The 18,326-nt window shown below is 37.6% G+C and overlaps 1 long non-coding RNA gene across 1 annotated transcript; it reads left to right on the forward strand.

Moving 5' to 3' along the window:
- The first annotated feature begins 1,362 nt into the window (after positions 1–1,362).
- Positions 1,363–8,213, forward strand: LOC139361045 (uncharacterized). The gene is made up of 3 exons (XR_011618620.1): positions 1,363–1,517; positions 5,686–5,760; positions 7,886–8,213. It is a non-coding gene; the product is annotated as an uncharacterized lncRNA (long non-coding RNA).
- The last annotated feature ends 10,113 nt before the right edge of the window (positions 8,214–18,326 follow it).

Consider the following 18,326-nt stretch of genomic DNA (forward strand, 5'->3'; position numbering starts at 1 on the left):
ATGCCACTCCTCATATACTCATCACCCTTCACTAAATCAACTCCAGCTCTGAGTAGGATTAAGGCCTTCCCCTATGGCCTAGATTGATAGGTTTCCCAATGGAAGTGTATATCTTACAGTCAGTTTATCCCCCTCTCACACCCTGGAAACTCAAAATTTTCTGCCTAGCTTATGGCGTAACCTGCATCCTGCTGCTTCTTTCAAATGGTCTGTGGCTTATTTCAATTTTCCTATTAAGTTCCTGTGTTGCTTCTTGAAAGAAAGTTCAGTGTGAATCTCTACACACCACTTTGTCTTTCCAAGTGCAAGAGGCAGGCTAACAATGCCTTCAATCCACCATCTTGGAAAACAAAAATAACAGTTTTCTCATTTTTAAAGGTTTTGTTAAGATCTGTTAATGACTCACAAAGAAATAGTATTGGGTATATTTGAAATTAGTATTTATTCATTTATGTTGATAAGTGAAAATACAAGATGGTTATCAAGATGGAAGTACTTAATATGTATATTTCAATATTCTTAGATGCAAAGAACTTCACTTTTGATGTATTTTTATTTTACATCAGTTTCATTTCAACTTAGGTTTAAGGGGTTCTTGATAATCTGACATGATAAGTGGTGTTGGAATTGGCATTAAAATCCACCATGCTCTACAGCACTTCATCCTTCTTCGGCAGGCACCAATTTGATCTTCTACTACTTTGCAGACATCTCTTCTGCAAACACCAGACAAATTGAGACAATGACCTTCAGCAGCACCCAAACCACCTATTACTGCAGGAAAGAAGATCCAGTGAGATCTACATAGTCCACAAATGGAATGTAAATCCATAAACACTCTTAAGTAAGATAATAAATTTAGTATGAGCATTTTTACGTGGGAGCTTTTGAAATGGTTGCTGCTCATATGTCAGAGACACATGCAGATTAAGAAAGGTAGTAGTTCCAATCCTGGTTTGGCACAACAGTCACGGTATTTTCAGTGGGGGAAAAGAGCTGTGGGAGGGGATGGTACATCTTCATCTTTTCCTCTGCGTTTTCTCTCAGAAATGGCTGTTGCTTACCGCAGGGCAAAAATGCCAGTGTCTTCTGCCAGAGTGGGTTACTGAGGGCCATGGTGGTTCCACCTTGTGGCTGATACTGATAGTCCCTTTCTGCTTTTTTTCGTTCCTAGCCAAAAAAGATATTTCTGCAGTCTCAGGTATGCTGATTTCAGCAGTTGTTTTTTTCTATATGGCTATTTTTTTTTTCTTTCACTCTCTCTCTCTCTTTTTTTTTCTTTTTTTTCTTTCTTTTTTTTTTTTTTTTGGCTTCACTGTGTTGCCGTAGCTTCTTAAGTGGTCCCTTGAACCCTCCCAGTGCTATTTTGGTTTGTACTTAGCTATCTATATATTTTTTCTTGGGGGAAGTATAGAGTTAAAGGCTGGTGTATCCTGCTCTTGCTCCCCCAAGTGATTTCATTCCCCCAAGCTAATATTTCAGGCTTTCAATTTATCCGTGCTTTCATCTGTCCAAACGTAAGTGGAAATTACTTTTTCTCTCCACATTTAGATTTGCTCTATCTACTTTAATTGCTAATAGTGTCTTAGTCATAGGATAGATTAGTTAGAAAAAAAGTATATTTTTGACATTATAAATGATCCTTTCAATTTGTGTCTAAAAGTGGAAAATATTAGAAAGCTTAACATTTATTATTGTGTCCAGACCAGTATTTCCTCCAGATGACCTTTATTACAACAAAGATAATTTAATGAAGATCTCTCTAATGGTAAAGCTGATGGCTTTGTGCTATTATAATATCCTTAAAATTAAGTGACAGTCTAGTGGAAAGACCAACTAAAGCAAGGGTTAGGAAAAAATCAGTTATTACCTTCATTTTGGTCTCACTCTGCATTAATAGTTTTCATTGTGTCAAAGATTTATTATTCATTAAGCAAATGTTCATTTAATAGTAAATGGATCCTATTAAAGATGATTTTTAAAATGATAATCACATTACTTTTATTCACATCTGTCTACTGATGTCATTCACAGATGAGAATGGTATAACGTTATTTTATTTTTTTCATTTTGCCACATCTTTATTTACTTAGGTTTATGCTGTATCAAACAATGTATGTGTGGGAGTAATGGGTGATTCAGGAATGCATGAGGGGGAGGTTTAAGCTCTTTAACTTTGAACAATTAAAATTAGCAACATAATATTGAAATACATGCATAACACTCAAGTGGTACTTTCAAAATAGTGTATATTTCCTCTGTTTATTTGTAGCTTTTAAACCCAGCTAGAAGTATTCTATTTCTTTTAGGCACCATAAGTCTGAAAGTCTGTAGTGAAAGCTACAAGTAGTAAATGATGCTAATTCATGTGCTCCCACCTGTGGAAGAATTGAATGTCTTAGATAAAAAAAAGATGGTGCAATTGGTGTACCAAGTATCTTAGAATATAATTTGGCGGTGGTTTTTCTGTTTCTGTAGCAGAGTAACATATATAATATATCCAAGTCATCAAGTTATTTAAATATACCTTTAAACAGGGAGAACTGAAAATAATACTGTGAATCCTGGTAAGCATTTAAAAATAATGAGGAGAATATTGCCTTTACAAAGTCAAAATTTGTCTGAATACAACCCATATAGCAATTTCATAGCAAAACATTCCTTCAATCCTATTAAAGTCAGAAGGAAAAGAAGAATGTCCACTGTCAATGCTGTATTAATATAGTTCTAAAAGTTTTGAACAATGAAACATATTGTAAGAAGAGAAGTCAGAGGAGACTTGAGCCCATTGTTTTTCCTCTCCTTCTATACCTCCCAAAATACCATTGGAATGTTGTAACATTTTGAAGAATCTGTAATAGTGTCCCAAATCATAGAATACTATGAATGCATCTGAATCTGAGATATCCCCAAAAGATACAAAATAGGTGTGACTAGAATGAAAGAAAGATTTAGGCTTTTGGCCATGACTGCAAGTTAGCTGCTCTCAAGTGACTGCTGCTATAGAACAAATATATAGTAGAGGATCTCTTTGAAACATTTCTATCCCTGAAAATGGTTAGGCAAGTTCTTAAAATATCTCCTCTTGCAAACACAAAAATAGTCTGTGAACTGGAGCTTGAGCAGTGGGCACTTTGTACTGGATAGCTGATGGAGGGGGGTGAGGGTTTCCCAGATCTTCTGGGAAGATCTGCTATGATCAGTAATGCTAATGATGGTACTACTGACTCTTGGGCCATCAGAAATTCCAGTTTGTTAATGCTGAAACTTCTATATTGAGTTAAAGCATTGAGTCAGCTTCACAGAGGAAGTCTGGATAATAGCATTCTCATTTCAGACCATAAAATGATGTCAGGTTAAGGATGAACAATGAGTTCAGTATTAAAAATGATCAGGTAAGCAAGACATCATGAATAAAAGTTAATGAAATGAATAGCATATGTAGACTCTTTAAAACTAAATATATTGAAATCATCAATGTGGAGAAATAATTAAGCAGGTGTGTATCAATTGTTTAAAGAAACAATCTACTATTACAAAGATGTAAAAACAATAGTAAAACAATATAGATGATAGAAAAAATGGGCAGGTCTGGCTGGGCATGGTGGCTCATGCCTGTAATCCTAGCACTGTGGGAGGCCAAGATGGGTGGATCACGAGGTCAGGAGTTCAAGACCAGAATGCCCAAGATGGTGAAACCTTGTCTCTACTAAAAAATATATATATAAAAATTAGCCGAGCATGGTGGCGGGTGCCTGTAGTCCCAGCTACTCAGGAGGCTGAGATAGAAGAATCTCTTGAACCCTTGAGGTGGAGGTTGCAGTGAGCCAAGATCACACCACTGCACTCCAGCCTGGGCAACAGAGCGAGAATCCATCTCCAAAAAAAAAAAAAAAAAAAACAAAAAAAAAAAAACAAAAGGCAGGTCTGAAACAAAAAAATAATTTAAAAATAATGCAGGTTATTAATGATATATTAGACACAGGTAAGAGGATAACTAGTGAAGAAAAAAATGTTTACATGATATACCCAGAATGTAGCATGGAAACACAAGGTCTAACATTTATTTAATTCAAATATGGGGGGAGAGAAGTGTAAAAGGATTCACCATTTCAAGAGATTCTCAGAAAGAAATTAAGAAACGGTATAAACCCATTGATTCAAAGAATATATTTCTAACAGATGATATAAAAATCAACTCACTTTAGTTAAATTATAAAACATTAAAACGAAACACCAGACCATACAAACATTGAAAAAAGGATAATTTATAATGAAATAATATTTATCTGATTATTAAAGAAAGAAAGAAAGAAAGAAAGAAAGAAAGAAAGAAAGAAAGAAAGAAAGAAAGAAAGAAAGAAGCATTAGTGAGGGAGGGCGAGTGAGAGTGAGTGTGTTTGGGCCCCTACTGATGATGCTAAACTATCACAAGCCCACACTCAGCCTTTCAACATTTGCTGGAGATTCACTTGTTCACTCATTCACTAAAAATGAGTAAACTAGTATCAACAAATGTCGAGAGAAAATAACTGTTAATATAGAATTGGGTACTCAGTAATGCTGTCTTTCAAGATCAAAAATAACAATATGAAATTGACAGATAAAAATTAAAATTGTTCACTACCAAAAGATCTGCAGCAAATAAAATTTCAAAGGCTACATATCAGAAAGAAAGAACTTAACCCAAAAGCTGATATTAGAGTCAACTTGGAATTCCATAAATATCACTAAACTGATGATAATAGTAACACTTTCTGACATGTGGGGATTCTGAAAAGAAGTGAACTTTTACTTTTGTTTAGAATTTAGAAAGTTGTAGAAAAATGCTCTTGCCCTGACAAAGAGAATAAGCTGGATAATCTATAGATCATAGATTTCATTTTGAAACACAGAACTGAGGTCTCAAAAAAAGCTAATTATTTTAAATTCAGAGTGATGAAGCCCCGCTGAAAAAAGAACGGATCCACAGATGCTTTGTGCCTAGCTGAGTTGCAGCAGCAGAAGCAGGAGGAAGCTGCCCTTGATGGAGATAACAAGGAAACAAGTGAATCTCCAGCAAATGTTGAAAGGCTGAGTGTGGGCTTGTGATAGTTTAGCATCATCAGTAGGGGCCCAAACACACTCACTCTCACTCACTTTCCCTCACTAATGCTTCTTTCTTTCTTTCTTTCTTTCTTTCTTTCTTTCTTTCTTTCTTTCTTTCTTTCTTTCTTTCTTTCTTTCTCCTTCTCCTTCCTTCCTTCCTTCCTTCCTTCCTTCCTTCCTTCCTTCCTTCCTTCCTTCCTTCCTCCCTTCCTTCCTTCCTCCCTTCCTCCTTCCCTCCCTCCCTCTCTTCCTTTCTCTGTCTCTCTCTCTTTCTCTCTCTCTCTCTCTTTCTTTCTTTGGAGTCTCACTCTGTCACCCAGGCTGGATTGCAATGGCGCGATCTTGTCTCACTGCAACCTCTGCCTCCAGGGTTCAAGCGATTCTCCTGACTCAGCCTCCCAAGTAGCTGGGACTACAGGCGCATGCCACCGTGCCCGGCTCGTTTTTTGTATTTAGTAGAGACGGAGTTTCACCGTGTTAGCCACTGACCTCGTGATCTGCCCACCTCGGCCTCCCAAAGTGCTGGGATTACAAGCGTGAGCCACAGCATCCGACCCCACTAATGGTTTTTTCATGACCTATCTTGTGTGCTCCTAGGTAAGATCGGATGGAGAGCAGAACTACCTGAGACCCTTTTGAGGGACAGGCATGTAGGAACTGCTGCAGTTTGAGGTGAGAGCAAGGTAAAGGTCTTACTGTGAGAATCGGGTAAAATCCTCTGTTACTGGGGAGTGGGTGGGGGAGCTGAGACAATGCCCCCTTCACTCTCTTTTCTCACAGGTGCATAAGCAGAGGGACCTGATGTCTGAAGACAGGGCAGGGCAGGTAGATGAGAGAAGCAGATTCTCTGGTCTTTCACTGAGTGTGAGGCAGCTACTGTCCAAGGCTGGGCAAGGGATGGGAGCCCTGAGAGATTCTTGAGGTGCAGAGATAGAGGCTTGCTGAGGATGAAAGTGTACAGGAGAGCTAAGAGAGGCTCCAGTGCTGACCATGGCATTCTGCAAGAAGAGAAAATCTGTATGTAGTGGTTTATGAGGGAAAATCATGAGTTCAATTTTGGATATCTATGACTTTTGAAATTCAGTGTCCAAGTAGATATACCAGTTATGCAGTTGGATAATTTATTATAAGCCTGCAGTTCAAAAGGAGGTCCAAAAGGAGAATTTAAGAGGATGAGACTTGCTGAGCCCCTCCAGAGTGTGTGGTGAGGGAGAAGAGAAGAGGATCAGGAACTGAGCTCTGGAGCTCTCCAATAGGAAGTGTGACGGGAAAAGACGAGGAAGAAACAAAGGAAGCCGAAGTGGTAGCTCCAGTGAGATAGGCTGAGAATCAAGTGAATGTGCTGTCCTGGAAGCCAAGTGAAGAAAGTATACTATGAAGAAGGAAGTGATTATTTGTGTCAAATGCTGCTAATCGGCCAATTAAAGTTGTAGTAAAAAATGATCATTGGATCTAGCAATATGGAGATTATTGGTAACTTTGACAAAAGTGGTGTCAATAACATGATCGAAAAAAGGGGAGAGAGCCCAACTGTGATATATTTAAGAGACAATGAGAGGAGAGGAATTGAAGACAGAGAGTATGGACAACTCTTTTAAGATGTTTTGCTGAAAACTAGAGCAGAAAATAGATTGACAGCTGGCATCAGAAGAAAAGCAAGGACATGCTTAACAGCATATTTGTATGCTGATGGTAATAATTTACTAGCATAAAAATTGATGACACAGTCACAATTGATGACACATGATGTAGTGAACTGCAACAGGAAAATCCCCCAGTACACAGCAAAGAGGGAATATAATACACAAATATATTTTTTAAAAAATTATTTGAATCTCTGAAACATGTTTTGACATTAACCTTTCATTCCTGCAATAGTTATTTTAAGCATGTTCTCATTTGTCCAGTGTTGCCAGGTTATTATAAAGTATATTAGACTTTATGAAAAGCGTTTTTTAAAATGTTAGTTTTTTTCTCATTTGTTTCATTAATTTATATTTTGTATTTATAACTTTCCTTTTATCTTCTTTAGGTTTATTATGCTATTTTTTTCCAAAAGCCCTCAAAATGCATGCTTAGACCATTAAATTTTAGCTGGTTTAGTATTGAAAGTGACGTTACCCATTTCTGTGTGGTTACCTGTAATATACCACGAGCGGCACTTCTTGGTGTCTTTACTTATTATTAATTCACTTGTCTGAAGTTCCTTTAACTCTCCTTTCTAGTCCTAAGTTTCACTTTGCAAATCATTTGTTATTCATAGCCACGTAAAATAGAATTTATTTTGAAAAGTCTCTCATATAATTTTCACTTATTCTAGGATTATAATTTTTCTGTTTGTCTCTTTGAATAAAACTTTCAGATTTGTCAACACTCATTTAGCAGTAGCTCCTATTGATAGAATTCCATCCATCTCTTTTGACCTAGTGAGCAAATATAATAATAAATGCTGCTGAAATTCAATCCTGTCAGATCTAACTGCCTGCATATAAATTTCCAGGTCCCACAAAGGCATCTCATTGAGGTCACGTTCTGTTGTATCCTTACTTTGTATCTTGAGATGCCTTGGTGGGGCATGGAAATTGATATGTAGGCAGTTTGATCTGACAGGATTGAATTTCAGCAGCATCCATTATTATATCCACTCACTAGATCAAAAAACATGGATGGAATCTTATCAACAGGAGCTACTGCTAAATGAGTCTCTTTTCTATTTTTCCCTATTATAATCTTAGTGAATCTGTAAATATTAGGTTCTTGAACCCACAGAACTGATTCTAGGATCTTGTTTGGCCAGGGATATAGCCTTCTAATCTGCAGAACCTTATAGTAATCAGCTACCAACTTACCTGGGGATAAAAGAATTGAAAAAAGAAGGAGAATAAGAAGAAGCAAATGGAGTCTCATGGCTGAAGGGCCAGCATCAATGTGGGTTGAGCCTGGAGTCTCTGGACATGGTAGGTCTGAGCCTTTTTATGATGCTGTCTGAGTCTGTGATTTGTTCTTGGTTGGCAGAGCCTAACGAAAAGAGAATAACTAAATCTTCCACAAGAAACTTCCGGGGACACACAAGTACCTAAATGTGGTGATATCTCAATGGATGAGAAAGCAGGTGAATGCTATTATTTCCAAAAGACTCAGGATGTCTTATTGTCACCTGCTTTCTTTATTATTTTCAACATGCACATGCAATAAACATTGCTCTTACTTTAAGTATAAAGTATTGTTTGCCAGGCAATATAGTAGGAACTGAAGTAAAATTGTTATACAAAAACAGTATGTAATTAATGGATATAGTTTGGCAAATTTGCACATATATATTACTCTTGTTACCACAATGAATATCCAGGTAATAATATACCCATCACCTCCAAATGTTTCCTACATCCCTTTATTGTTGTTGTTGTCGTTGTTGTTGTTGTTGTCAGAATCCCTAAGATCGACCTTCTTAACAAATTGTTAAATACAAAATACCTCAGTAATAACTATAGGTACTATGTTTTAGAGCCTATCTCTGTAATTGACCCATTTTGCATAGCTTTAACCCTTGAACAATAACTCCCCGTACTGCTCTTTCCCACTCAGTAAAATATCAAACTCTTTTAAAGCACATTCTATATAATCCACTTTATGAAGCTTTTTCTAACATTCTTTTGTCTGCTCCCCCTCAGTAAAGGGAAATACTAACATAACAATTACCTATTTTGGATTTTTGTGTCTCTTACATATATTCCTGGATGAACCATTTACCACTTTATCTCCCATTATCTTAATATGAAGTAAAATAAAACTTGAAATGATTTTAAAAATGAAATCACAGAAGGGCTTTGTAAAAGTATGATGTACCATTGCTCATTTGTAAGAATTCAAGTGACATTAGGGATTTTAAAACATCTTTTGTTTTCATTGGTTCTTTGCTTGTAAACCTTGTGTCTTGCATATTGTGGGCACAGTGTCCTTCCCAGCTATTTGCTTGGGGAAGATCAGTTAGAGCTACAATGAACATCAAAGGCTATCTTGTCTAGTGACTTACCTTACAGATGAGGAAATGAGCTGAGGGAAAGGAAGAAACTTGCCCTAGATCACCCAGTGATCAAGTGAGGAAGGTGATAGGGACAGCACTAACGCTTGGTATTCTCAGCCTCATTCTATTTTCCACTCTTGTCCCTTCTCTGTTTCCTCCTCTCTTCCCCAGCCTTCTAAAGAAAACTTTGCAGTTCTGCTGCAATGTCTACCTAAGGACATCCTGAGGAGACCCCGCTTTTCATTAGACTGCTTTTTTAAGCACTGTCCTGCATTTTCTTCTTCAGTCTTGTTGCATCCCATTTTTGGCTATAAGTAATGCTTCTGCTGTGCTGTTCTATCCAATTAGTTTTTTTCTATTTTCATTGATTGAAAATTAAAACAACAAAAAACATGAGTTTATCTAAATTTGGAAGTTTTAAAACTTGATTAAAATTTCCTGGGGATATGGATGTAAGACATAGATTTTAAAATATTTTTCATTTTCAAAATTAAAAATCAAACCCATATATTTAGCCAGGGTGACTACTCGATAACTACTAATCAGATGGGTCTTCAGTAATGCCACAAGGTTAATACTCTTATAAATCAATTCCCTGGTGTTTTGTGCTACTGAGTTAATACAATTTAATACGGTATCACCTTTAACCAGGCTTTGAGGAGTCACACAAAGGAACAGCACAACAGAACCATAGGGTGGGATGTGTGGGGAAACCGAGATGTAAAACACAGCCTTGACTCTGACATTTACTCCACTGTTGGGAAAAGTACTTCAATTCCCAGGGCCTTAATATTTTCCTGTATAAAACAGGAAAAATAGAGCCATCTTTAAGGTTTTGTCAAATCTTGTTGCTGAGTGATTTTATAGTGTCTGCAGCTATCCTCTCTGCTAATCACAACAAGGTTAACTAACTGTTCTTTTGTTTAGTTAAAGATATTTTTGCATTTGCTTACAAATACTTATTCTCCCCTTCACAAAGAAGGAAACATTTTAAAGATAATTTATAAGATGTTCAGAGTCTCTTACATATCAACTCTTCACATTGTGGTAGAGTAGCTTAACCCCATTCCTAAGAGTATAGATTCAGATCAGCCTGTATGTAATTAACCCCCAAACCTATGTGGAGTGTGGGATAGATAATATATTTCAAACACATGAAAAGGCACACGCACACACACACACACGCACACACACACACACACGCAGTATTACCAAGGCAGAGGTTCAGGTGAAAATATTGGATAGACAGCTCAAAACTCTTAGTACTAAAATAATCCTAATAATAACTTTCCTTCCAAAATCACCACCGACAATCAGATCTCTTAAAGGTTGGTGTCTTAGGTTTTTGAACTTTGTGTAACTTTTGACTTTCTTATTTGGTTGTATGCTATTGATCTCATAGAAAGAAACTTCTACTTCATCCTATGCCAGTGCTGTGTTGTAGGGGCTTGTGGTCGTTTTTCTGGTCTATAGCAATCCAGGTTACTGGCCTCTGGCTTCTTAGGAGCAAGGCCATCACCTGCTTTTGTTCTTTGCTTGCTTCCTTGTAAGGGCCTGACATACAGTGGGTGCTTAACAAATAATTGATCAACTGAAATCATTTTCCACCTCCGTTCTCTCACTTCAACCTCTCCCTTTTACTTCTTCCAGATTAGTTTTCCTACAGCAAAATGGGAATTGTCCAAAAACTGCCCTTCATCTTTACAACTTGAAGGATTCATTACCCTAAGCAGTCCTTCAAAATTGACTATCAGAGACTAGATAAAAAGTCTGGGTTCACCAAGAATAGGCATGTGTGCCATTATATTTTCTGTTGAAAGCTTTGGAAAGTGTCTTTTAGCAAACAACATAAAGCATAGAATTTGACCATTCCTGACAATGTAAAAGGATCATCCACATTCTCACATGTCCATGGCTACTTTCCCACTCCTTCCCCAACCTTGAAATCCTGAATTCAAAAGAAAACATAAGAAGATAGTATGCCTCATGTAAGGCAACAGGTTGCTTAATCTTTCTTGCCTATACACATTCAAGAGCTCCAGAAAAATTTCTGAGCTACTTAGGATGCCTGATCCTCTTCTTGGGTAAAAGCAATAAGTCCTACATGTAGTCACCAAAACCAAGTCTGTTCAAGGGGTCTTATACCTGTGATTCATGATTGCATGCTAAATGTAGAAGGATATGCTCTGTTGCAGGGCCATGTCTGGTCATTGTTTAAGTTCTACTTTGGAGGACTAGTTGCTGAGAAGGAAGAGGGAATGATAATGTTAGAAATTGGAATAAAACTTAAGGGGAAAAATCAAGTACAAGGGACCAACAGTACTAAGGGGCAATAGGTTGAAGATTTCTTCGATGATTGTAATATTTTCAAGGACACTCCCATGAATCCTTCCTGGCTGACCCCAACATAGCTTTGGCATAGCCCTTATGCCAAATGTCTTAGGCTAACTAACTTTTCCTAAAGAAAATAGAGGAGTTATGGAGACCAGTATTTAGTAGAATAATGCCTGATTATCTTGCTTTTGAGGTTTAGTAACTGCTAGTAAACTTGCCTAATTAATTCACATTTAGAGGTAGAGTAACGAGGGTTTCAAGCACTTGAAACAACACTGGCTTCATTTCACGTGAGAGTTCTTATGGAGAGCTAATGAACTATGAGGCTGCAGGTCTCTTGGCCAATAAGTCTTCTAGATTTCCTGTGACTCCCTTTTCTGGTCATAGGTGATTTTGCTTTTGCTTTGAGTATTATAGCACCATAAGATGTCAGACACTCTGCTCTTACCAAGGCTTACACAAAGTTTATCTTGTTATTTGGTAGAGTTTGGCCCATTAAAAAAAAGAGAGTGTGAGAATGATAAAGAGGAGGAGAGCAATCCTCACTGCTGAAGGAAGAAGAAAGCTTGGCTTTATTTCCAGTAGGCAGAAAAAACTTCCCTCTGTAGCTCTCTAGCACCAGTGGAATGTCTTTGTTTGGATAATAAGTGTCCTTCCATACCTCATTAGGCATATTCACAGACAGAGATGTACTATGCACGCAAAATCACCTTCATGGGATGACTGAAAGTCCATGTTTTATTGGACACTAAGTTCATTAGAAAGATGTGGGTGCACAGTTTTGACCAGAAAACCTTGTTAAATGGGAACATAAGCTACAAATATTTTGGCAAAAGATTAAAGTTTATGAACAACCAACCAAGCATTTATATTAAGTTACAATTAATTAGGCCATGTTGAGAAACCATTTGGTTTAGTTAATGATTAGACATTTTGTTAGTGAACACTTCCCAGACTTTACTAGCCCTGCTAATCCCTGCTTTGCTCCTGGTCTGAACCCCCACAGTGCCTAGTTTATGATACAGTGCCTACTGCTTGTATGCTAGATTAGTGAATGTATAGTTGCCTCCTCTACTACTGTGTGAGCTTCTTGTTTGCCAGGACAGGGCTATATTCCTCAGAGCTGAGGAGAGAGTTGAATCATGTGGTCATTTATTCTCAAATCCTCTTCAACCAGTGAAGCGAAACAGGACGGTGCAAGGCCACTGCACATGGAAGCAGGAGGTCTGGATTTGAGTTCTGAATCTCTAGATCTATTACTAACTGGAGGTATGGATACAGTCAGGAAAATATTCTTCCTTTTCTTGATAGCACCTATGTAGGTCCAGATCTGTTGGGATTCTCAATAATTACTGTGCATAAAATCAACTGAAAGTTATTTTGCAATGCAGATTCTTAGCCCCATTCTATGAAGTGGTTACTGTTTAGAAATTGATAAATAATTTTTATTAGACAATGTAAATTTCCTTACTTGCACCAGCATACAAAAATATTGAATAATATTAGCAGCAGAATCTTTCAACAAAATAACTATGTATAGCTATGAAACCACTTTGTTTCACTGCTTTTTATTTTCTTTTATTTATCACCATTGTTTTATTTATAAACATTGTTTCTACTCATAAGGAGTATGTATTTTCTACATGTTTATAAAATTAATGCCTGAATGAAGTTGCTTAAACAAGACAGAAGTTGATTTCTTTTTCACTTAAAATTAACCTGTAGTTACACCATTCAGGGTTAGTACAGATACTTTCTAATGTCTTTAGGGATGCAGGTCCCTTCCAGGTATCTGCTCTGCTATACTTTAGAAAATACCCTAGTTTGGCTGCTAAATTCCCACCTACTATTTCTGAATTCTAGACAGCAGGGAGAAAAAAGGTGTGGGAGAAGGGCAAAGGAACATCTACCCTTCCTTTTTAAATTTTTTAACCAACCCCCCTTAAAAACACTTTGTTGAGATACGATTACATTCAAAAAGCTGTACCTATTTAATGTGTATATCTCAGTGAGTTTGAGGATAAGGATACATTGTGAAAGCATCACTACTATCAAGATTGTAAACACAATCATCACCTCCTGAAGTTCTCCCTCCCATTCTAATTATTATTTCTATTAGTAAGAACAATTAACATAAAATTCACCCTCCTATTATATTTTAAGTATGCAACACAGCATTCATGGCTATAAGCACTATGCTGTAGATTAGACCTCCTGAACTTAATGTTTGTATATCTAAAACTTTGTACTATAATCACACCTACTCATTTACCTACACCACAGCTCCTGGTAACCTCCAGTCTACTCTCTGCTTCTGAGTGTATTTGAGATTTCAAATACAAGTGAAATCATACAATGTTTGTCATTCTGTGTTTGGTTTATTTCACATGACTTCATGCCCTTCAGATCCATCGACGCTGTCAGAAATGACAGGGTTTCATTATTATATAATACTGAATAATTTTGCATTGTGCATACATATATATATAAAACGTTAATTCATCCATCCGTGAATGAATGATAACATGTGTGTCTTCTTCATATATCTTGACTATTGTGAACAGTGCTGAAAGGAACATATGAGTGCAGATATCTCTTTCACATAATGATTTCGATGATTTCATATACATTATATATTATATATATATAAAATAAGTGGGATTGCTGGAACAAAATAGTATTTTTATTGTTAAGTTTTTGAGAAACCTCCATACTATTTTCCAAGATGGCCATACTAATTTACATTCCCACCACCAGTATACAAAGGTTCCCTTTTCTCCACATCCTTACCAACACTTGTTATCATCCATCTTTTTGATAATAGCTATTCTAACAGGTGTGAGGTGATATTTCATGGTAGTTTTCATTTGCATTCCCGTGGTGACTAGAGAGGGTAAGAATTGTTTATATATATATCGTCCATTTGTATCTCCTCTTTTGAGAAATTCTTTCTCATATCTGTTTGTTCATTTTAGTTTTTTAATTTTAATTTTATACACAGAGGATACATGTGCAGGTTTGTTCCATGGATGTATTGTGTGACGCTGAGGTTTAGAGTATGAATGATCTCATCACACACATAGTGAACATAATACCCAATAGACAGTTTTTAAGGCCTTGTACCCAACCCTCCCTCCTCCCTCTAAGAATCTCCAGTGTCTATTGTTTCCATATAAGTGAGAGCTAAACAATGTATAACCCAATGTTTAGCTCTCACTTATAATGGAGAATATGTAGTATTTGGTTTTCTGTTCCTGCGCACAATACCACACTGGGCTAATTTTTGTATTTTTGGTAAAGACGGAGTAGCTTCAGCATGTTGGCCATGCTGGTCTCAAAATCCTGAGCTCATGTGATCCACCCACCTCACAAAGTGCTGGCGTAACAGGCATGAGCCACTGCACCTGGCTTTTCTGAAATTTTTTTAGCTTATATTAGGTTTGTCTGTTCTAGAATTTTGTGTACATTTATTTATATTATAGGACACTTTTTAGCTTAGCTTTCCCTACTCAGGATGAGAAAGATTATATTGATCCAAGATGTTGATTAATAGAGTGGATCATCCCCCGTTATTGCCCAATATTGCTCTATAATATGCATATAATTTGTTTATCGATTTCCTCTCGTAGACGTTTGAGTTGTTCCCAGGTTTTAGCTATTGTTAATAGAACTCAAGGACATATTTTTAAAATAAAAAATTTCAATCCAAAATGTCCTTTCCTTTTGACTCTCCAATATTGTGTCAGGGTTACATTTTTGTTGTCATGAAAATCCAATTACATTGAACAAGACGTGTTTCCAGAATCAAGATTCAGTATATGTGTGGTCTAGCTGTGTCCCTAGAAGGAACCCCTATTAGTTTTATTAAGCATTTTCCTATATAAACTGAAATCAAGTAGAAGATGCATTTTTCCACAGTAGGAGAGATAGAACAATTTGGGACTTTGGAGAGATAGCAACTTGTTGCTTGCCTATGCAACCCACCTCAAAAGATACAACTCCTCCAACTTTTGGTTTCTGGTGACTTGTCCTAACAATTAGATGTGAACTGACCTTATTCCCTTACAATACTACAAGTCGATCTTCTGCACCTGGCTAAATACAGTATAAAATTGATGGGCATACATTTCTTTTGTTTTCATGCTTTCTATTTAAACCTATTCTCTTTGACTGGGCACTATGGCTCATGCTTATAATCCCAGCACTTTGGAAGGTCGAGGTGCATGGATCACTTGAGGCCAGGGGTTTAGACCAGCCTGGCCAACATAATGAAAGCATTCTTTCTGAAAAATACAAAAATTTTCTGGGCATGGTAGCACATGCCTCTAATCCCAGCTACTCAGGAGGCTGAGGCAGGAGAATCGCTTGAACCCGGGAGGCAGAGGTTGCAGTGAGCTGAGATCCTGCCTCTGCATTCCATCCTGGGTGACAGAATTAACCTTCATCTCAAAAAAGTAAAAAGCTAGTCTATACTTTTCTTTTGGTGCATTATTAGAATGTAGGAGGTAATAAGGCAAAACTATTGTGGGTATGTTAATGTGTATCTGTAGCACCTAGAATAGTGCCTAGCCCATCACTAGTGTTGAAAATTGAGAGAACCTCCTTAATATAACTTTTCCACACTCTAGTTCTGAATTTAAAGAAAGAAAAAGATAAGTTAGCAAATATAGGTATCAGTTATTTCTATTGACAGATCATTTGGAGAATATATTTTTGGATGTGGGAGAATAAAAATCCCTAACTCTCCACCCCAGAAATAATTTTGCTGATACAAAAATCAGTCAGACATGGTGGCACATGCTTATAATCCCAGCTACTTAGGAGGATGAGATGGGAAAATCACTTGAACCCAGGAGGCAGAGATTGCAGTGAGCCAAGAGTGCCCCACTGCACTCCATCCTAGGCAACAGAGAAAGAATCTGTCTGAAAGAAAAAAAAAAGTTGTTACTATATAGTCGACAATTTTATTGTCATCTCATTTAAAATTGAATAGTACATTTGGGTCGAATTCTTATGCCTGCAGAGACATTTGCCTCTGGCTTAAAATCACTGGCTCTAGGAGGAAACTCCACCTGAAGGCATCGTAAGGATTTCATAGTGTCTAAGTCATCTTGGTAATTCTTCAAATAATTCCTGGCAATTCTGTTAGGTCTTGAACTTCACTTACTTCCTACATGTTTAATAAAAAGAAGTTCAAAACGTTGCCATGGCTGTTGAATTCCCACAGGCTTGTCTTCCCTTTAAAATTCATTACATGGTTTGTACTCTTTTGCAAATATAATACATAAGTTTGGAGGTGGATGCTTTCAGCCATTAAGTTCAAAAGTACTGCTACATGGGCCGGGCATAGTGGCTCATACCTCTAATCCCAACCCTTCGGGAGGCCAAGGGGGGCAGATCACAAGATCAGGAGATTGAGACCATCCTAGCCAACATGGTGAAACCACATCTCTACTAAAAATACAAAAATTAGCTGAGTGTGGTGGTGCGCAAGTAGTCCCAGCTACTTGGGAGGCTGAGTCAGGAGGATTTCTTGAACCAAGAAGGTGGAGATTGCAGTGAGCTGAGATCACACTATTGCACCCCAGCCTGGTTACAGATCAAGATTCTGTCTCAAAAAACAAAAACAAAAACAAAAACAAAAAAACACTACTGCTACATGGACATCCATCATTCTGGCATCTCTGCCATAACAGCTGAGTATCGAGAATGTCTGTTAGTTTCTTTAACTCCAAATTTGTGTTGTGTCCCTTGGTCTCCCGTCATACTATAAAGTGTATTATTTACAAAAAGGACAATTTATCTATAGTTATTTCCTCTCAGTATGCTACATCCTTTTAGAATTTAAACATAGTGTCTCCCAACCTGAAATTTGATTTTTGAAAAACCAGAAAAATGTTTTTGGACAACTTTTATTTCCAGCTGTTTTCATCTTCATCTCCTCTCCTGAACTCAAGTTGTGGGTAAAGTTCATTCATCAAAATTTCTCCTCAACTCACAACAACCTCATCCCACTCCAATATGATTTTTGTCCCCATGAATTGATGCACATAATTCTTGCTGGCAGTGGTAATGTCCTAATAAAAAAAATCATGAGATGGCATCAGACTTTACCTTATTTTCTAGCTCAGAGAATTTGATCCCTGTCTGATAAGGAAACCATATTTTCCCTAGAAACTTTTCACTTTTGTCACAGGTTTGGTTCCCAGGGAGCTGGATATAGATGAAGTTTAGTGTGCAGGATGTTTATTAGGAAGTAATGTCAGGATCCACATCTGTGGAAAGGATTGGAGGGAAGCCTTACGTGCAAAGGGACAAGTCTAATGGCAATGCAGCCTGACTTTGTCAAGTGGCCGCACAGACAGAGCTGTTCAGCTAAGAAGACCTCCCCATTTGTCCCAACGGAATCAAATGGCAAAGCCTATGCACCCGTGCCTCCATTAATAATTGTGTGCTTGCCACTTGTGGAGGGTGAGACTTTGAAGCAGGTGGCTTTCTGTGGCTGAAGAAAACCTTAAATGTGCTGGCAAAGTTTTCCAAAGAGACAGAGAATGGCATCTGCCATGTATGTTGCCCCTTTCCAAGGAGGAAGCAACAAGGGTAACGTCCTCCAATGGCTCTGTATGCAGATGGGTGGACAGTAATGTCTGTCCCTTCTGTGACCTAAGAAGAACAGAGGGCAGACATGCAGCCAGGCAGTTAGAAGTGACACAGTGTTAGGAGATAAACATCTGTCATAAGCAGTGCTTCTTTGAATCTGGTGTGACACAAGTCTTGCATCCCTTGCATGGACTCCTTCTCCGTTATCCTGCTGTCCTACCTCATGAAGGTGAGTGGGGGCTGGGTGGTGGGCAGTCCCAAGACAAGGTACACTTTGCCT

The sequence above is a fragment of the Macaca nemestrina genome (assembly GCF_043159975.1).
Source record: "Macaca nemestrina isolate mMacNem1 chromosome 4 unlocalized genomic scaffold, mMacNem.hap1 SUPER_4_unloc_3, whole genome shotgun sequence".
Lineage (NCBI taxonomy): Eukaryota > Metazoa > Chordata > Mammalia > Primates > Cercopithecidae > Macaca > Macaca nemestrina.